Below are 6000 nucleotides of genomic sequence, written 5' to 3' on the forward strand. Positions count from 1 at the left end.
AAGCCCAACACATGGCAGTAGCTGTGGCTCCGATTTACCCAGCTGGCTCCCCAGACCTATAATGAGCTTCCAAAGCTGCTGGTAGTAATTAGCTCCTTGCAAATGACTGGTTGACTAGATGGGACTCCAGGGTCCAAGGGTTGAAGAGATCAACATTAATTTTGGAAACATTAAGACATTCACGCTGCGTGAACGCTTCAATGTTACCAAAGTTTAATGTTACGAAATTTCAGTATCGAAATAAAATGCGTATTTTGTTTGTTACCCTGATTTAGGGTGCACAACAAAATTTTGACAATTTTGAATTTTGGTTCCTACAAAAATGCAGCTTCCCACTTAGTTACAACCAGTCCGACTTTTGCTGATTTCCACTGGGGTTTTTGGGTTCCTCCCCTCTTTACTGTCAGCCACAAACTCCTCCAGATCCCAGAGGAAGAGGAGGAATTGTGCGTAAACCCCAGGAATTCCGCATCGCATCCTAACAAGTAGAGCCACCCTTAGAAATAACAGCGAGCTGAAGCTAAAAATCCTGAGAAAAGCTAAAACGTAAAAAGAGAAAGACAGGAATTTGAAATATTTGCCAAGAGGGGGCCTGTTAAGGGAAAGAATATGCTTACCAAAACAATAGTGAGAATCCAAGCAAACATGTTCACTGCCAAAAATTTTTGTGGAAACAGCAAATTGCAAGCAGACGTTGGAGCTCATTTGCAGAAACAAGTTCCGAACGTGTGGCTGTGAGGTGCTGCAAAGCCGAGGCGCAGGGAGCGCGGACGGGGCAGCACCAGCACCCCCCCGCGAACCGGAGCAGCGCTCGGAGCAATCGATGGCGCCGATCGCTCCCGAAAACCCGCCCACGAAATAACGTTCGTTATGAGCGCTTGCACGTCGATAAGAGCACAAAGGTCTGCGCACGCTGGGGAACGAGCGGCTGCGACCCCCTGAACCGCACCGGGGAACCCGCAAACCTCCTGGGGTTCTGCCCCGTCTCGGCAGGGAAAAGGATCCGCTCTGCAGCTCCAGCGCTTGGTGACAAGCAGAATGGGCTCCCCAAACAAAACCAAAATCCTGAGGCTTTCTGCTCTTCCTTTTGTTTTGGGAGAGAGGGTCTAGACTTGGAAAGACGAAGGTTTAGCAAAAAGGCTCAGTTGCTATTCCAGCACTTTTCTGGGTGCTTGGAGAACTCCGTGGTGTCTGTTCTCAGGCGTTCCACACCGGGCACCTCTTTAGTCGTTATCCCTGTTACACACATCGGGGCTCTACTGAACCACCAGTGAAAGTCCAGTCTGTGATAAGTCTGATTTACACTGAAAACATGCATGGCCTCCTGTGTATTCATAACTCAAGGCTCTGCAATTCGAAGTGAACCCAACACATACAAAACAAAGAGTTTCTAGACATTATGGGAAAGAATTATACATAAAGTTTGTACTACAGCTGTACAAACCTGTGCTGCCTTTGGAAGAATGTATAATATGGGAGAGACACAGAGGTTTTACTAGCACAATAGTTATAAATACATACAGATTTTATTAGCATCTGTATCACTGTGATTAACAGTAGGATGATTCTCATTGGCGTGTGACCTTCAACAACCATCAAGCTGAATGAGCATCTACGGGTGATGGAAGGAGCCACTTCAGCTCTTACCAAAGAGCTCAGACCAAGGACCCACAAACGCTATGAAAAAAAAACACAGGTAGAAGAGTTCCGGGTGTTTCAGTTCTTATTTGCACAACAGCGCCCAACAAAAGGCAACCGAGGGGCAGCAGCAGCCACGGCCCCACTCCGGTCCTCAAACACACAAAGAAACATTGACAAAACTAGTCAGAAAGTTGACCGCGCTCATAAAACCAGCACACAACATTCTCTTTTAGTTGATTATGCTGAAAAGGACAAACTGAACAGTTCGGATTGAAGAAAAAGTAAACAGAAAAACTCCTGGAACCGACTCCGCCAGGCCAACACTGTCATGGAAAAATGTTTTTCCAGTTAAGAAGATGAGAAGCTGCTGGTTGATGCCAGAAATACAACTTTTTGGCAACACAATTTAGGCTTAATCTGTTGAAAATCCTTGTGTCATGCTATATGTGTTAAGCTGATTTAATTTATATATTCTTTCTGAAAACATTAAGAGCCTGATGATTCAAAGACCAAGTAAGCAGGTGAACACCACCATACAATGAGTCTGACATGCAAGTTGCCTTTGGATGAGGCTCCACTTGCTAATTAACAGTTACTGGATCACTCTGTTTATTGTCTATTTACGGTGTCATCCTGTGCGTCAGGTTTTGTTGTTGTGCTGTTGCCTTGAACATCTCGTTCCGTATAATGAAGAAAACATTGGATTTTTGCTAAATAATTACGGCTTTTGTGCAAATCCCAAAGATAAAATTTAATCAAGTCTTTCATTATCTGAGCCTTAATGTCAAGCTTATGTAAAATGGGATAATTGTATAAATAAAACATTATATAAATTATTTTTTTATGGAATCAAGCCACCTTATCTGCCAAAACACCACTGCCTGTAACTGCATTTTTTGTGTGTATCATTCAGGTAGTCAGATTTTCCCCATTACAGGAGCATTGCACCATGACAAATTTTGCCTTTGGAATTTGTGCCAGTTTCCCCTTCCAGCGCTACTTGATTGTCTCTCGCTCTTCTGGGCAAAAGCAACTCCATGAAAGTTTCATTGAGCCGCTGTGTGAAACAAGTTTACCGCACAAACGGAGAATAAACCCAGAAGCCAACCTGCAAATTACTTCTCAGGAAGAACATCTGAGCCCACTCTAGATGCACATATTAAAGACTCTTCATTCTATGGGGAATACACGGTTCCTGTCTCCCGTACTTCTCACTGCAGATCTAAGTGGCAAAAGCAACAAGAGGGTGGGGACAGAGATCAGAACTGGCTGAAGCGGTGGCAGAAGCTTCCAAATCTGTGCTCTTAATAAAATCTGAAGAGTCATCAAATCTGAAGTGCGACTCATTAATTAATTCAAAAGCACGAGCACTGAATTCCAGAATCTCTCAATGGGTAGAAGAACCAAAGAACTCAATTCCCTTGAGCACCGGGGCTGCTCTTGGCTTCTTCCACTCTGCTGCGATGCTTAATCAGACCAGAGGAATCACTCACGTTTTGGCCGCACCAGCCCAAAGATGCCGAAGTCACAAGACGCACCCTGGAGTCATGGAACTGACTAGAAATTTCACGTTTTCAATAAAATAAACAGAAATATCCCATTTGTACCTGCCACCGTTCTTAAGGCATATTGCAGAAAAGCAAACTAAAAGAAAATCAGCCATACAAATTGTGATTTTGACTATGAAAATGGATGACATGGAGGTGAAAAAAATCCGCCCTTTTCCTAGAGGGTTTGTCAATCTCACGGTGATTTCCACAGGCTCCTCAAATCACTGTCATTTTCAGACGTCACTTGCAGCTAAAGACAACTGATGCGACCTTCTTCAGATCCCTTTTTAATTAGTCAGAAATACTGATTTTGAGCAACTGTTTTCCCTCTCGGGCTCCGAGCCTGTTTTAGCACAGAGTCAGCTGGGGTGAAGAGCAGGAGGCAGAATCATCAGGAAATACCCACCATACCAGTGTTCACATCTGTAGAATTAAATAAGGAAAAAAAGGGTTCTGTAGTCAAGGCAGTACCTGTGAAAATGGCATTACAATCTTAACGTGTCAGGTTTTAAATGTATTGTATTCAGAAGCAGGATTTATCCACTGCTCAGGGGTTCAAGCATCAGTCCTCTAAGCCACCAGCAGCAAGGATCCACTCGAGAAAGCTCAACAGCAACAGGCACACAAATACGTTTTGAAAGCGTAATTAACTCAAGCAGATAGTGTTATTTTCTTCTATCCATTTCACAAAGGCAACAGAGAAGGTTTTATACCTGTGTGTTTTTGTTTGCATTGATTCCTTGAGGCTGCTGTGTAATATTTACATGAAACAGTGTTGTTTCCCATACGCTGTACTGAAGCACCCAGGGCAGGACTCGTAGCTGTGCACACATATGGAAGAGACAGCACCCAGCCCTTTAAAACCCTACAACCAAAGCATCTGAAGAGCACTGGCAAAAGCAGCCAACTGAAATAACTAAAAAGCAGAATGAAACACACCATAGAAAACTGCTTGCCCCAGGGTGTAAGTCTTTCAATCTGCACCACAGACTGTTACATGCCTCAATCGTATTTATCCATTATACGTTACTAAAGATCCCTGTTTACTGTAGTAATGCCTAACCTGGAAATAACCCAAGTTATTCACCTATAATAAAGTGGCAAAACACCACCTGGCGAGTGACCTCCAAGCTGCAGGGTGTTGAGGGACATTTTTTCACGCAGCTCCCACTTAAATCACAGAAGTTACAGCAAAGTCAATCGACCTGTGCACAACAAGGGTTGGTGACAAAGCAAAATCAGTTGTTTTCTCTTAGGTCCGTTTCTTCTTTTCAAAGTTCTTCGTGGCGGTCCCTTGTCAGCAGTGCCTGAAGCGCTGCCCAGCAAACCACAGGTGCATGTTCAGTCTCATTGTGTACAGTTCTCGCACCATGTCGGACACCAGCCTGGCCCTAATTTGAATGCTCTGCAGTGGAGAACCGCGTAGTGAAGCTCTGAGTTCACAGAGTTTCGGGATTCCCTCTCCAACGTGCACGTTTCTTTCCCCTCTGTGCTTTCTTTTTGGTTTGACATCCCCCAGCAGGTTTGGCACCCGTAACACACAGAGTCCGAGGAGCTGTTTAAAGACACCGCGCTCCAGCACAACCAGAGAAAACCACCACGGAGCAGCTCTCCCAGTCTCACACCTGAACTTCTGAGGAACATCTATTGCTTATTTACAGTCTCTTTACAGGAAAAGGGGAGCTGTGACAGTCAGGACACCGAGCCTTCGAGCTCTCTGTCCATTTCACTATTCACACTGTAACTCGACTGCAAGATCAAGCCATGAGCACAACATGACACAGGACTGTGCAACATTTGTCTATTGCCTATTCCTAGCAGATTTTCCTTTACAGCAAGGTTTGGAGATCAGCACTTAATGCATATACGTTGTTTTTTTCCAGGTAAAGTTATACTTCAATGTCAATTATCAAGATGCTGCCTGGTTCCACATAGTAAGCTCTAATTTTTAAGCACATGCCAGCAAGTTTAACATCCCATTATTTGCCAGGCAGCCGAGCAAGCTCTAAAGCACAGAGGAACTGGTCTTTTTCTGCCCTCCTTGCTGGAAAGGCAGCAGCTTGCTCCATAAGGACGGCTACAAACAAGCCCAAGGGCAAGGGAGGCTCAGCAGGGCTATGACCCTTGCTGGTTTTTTTTTTCCAGGTAAAGTTATACTTCAGTGTCAATTACCAAGATGCTGCCTGGTTTCATGTAGTAAGCTCTGACTTTTAAGCCCATGCCAGCAGCCCCTAAGCTTTGCTATGCAAACAGCTTTAGGATGACAAAAGCCCTCCTGTAATTCACTGTCGTGGTCTATCTCACACTCTGTTTCACTTTTTGCTCACCAGCACCTGCTGCCGCACATTCGCCGCAGCCGATCGCCGCTGAACGGCCTCCGCACGGGGTCCTGGCGGAGCCCGCACCCCGGAGGCGCGGTGGCGCGTTTCCCGCACGGAGCGCGCGCTCCACCCCGCGGAGCGGCGGCGGCACCGCAGGACACAGCGGCGGCTCCACCGCGCTCCCCGAAGCACAACGCCCAGCCGCCAATAAAACCACTGCAGCCACAATCAACGGCGATCAAACCCGCTAAAAATATACGCAGAGAAAGATTTCTTGTTTATCATGACCCATGTTTTTGTTTATAAATGCAAACAAGGCTCTCTCGCTAAATCCTTGCACTGCAAACACAACCTGAGAGCTGGAAATTTTAACAACTTTTTGTAATGGTGTAATCCATAAAAAAAAAAAAGCCTGATGGGAAAGTTAACATTTTTATATTCTCGGTATACGCAAAACACACATGGCTTCCCTCCAGCACTGTTTTCAA

This window comes from Streptopelia decaocto, assembly GCF_964273445.1.
Source record: "Streptopelia decaocto genome assembly, chromosome: 15".
In the NCBI taxonomy this organism is placed as follows: domain Eukaryota; kingdom Metazoa; phylum Chordata; class Aves; order Columbiformes; family Columbidae; genus Streptopelia; species Streptopelia decaocto.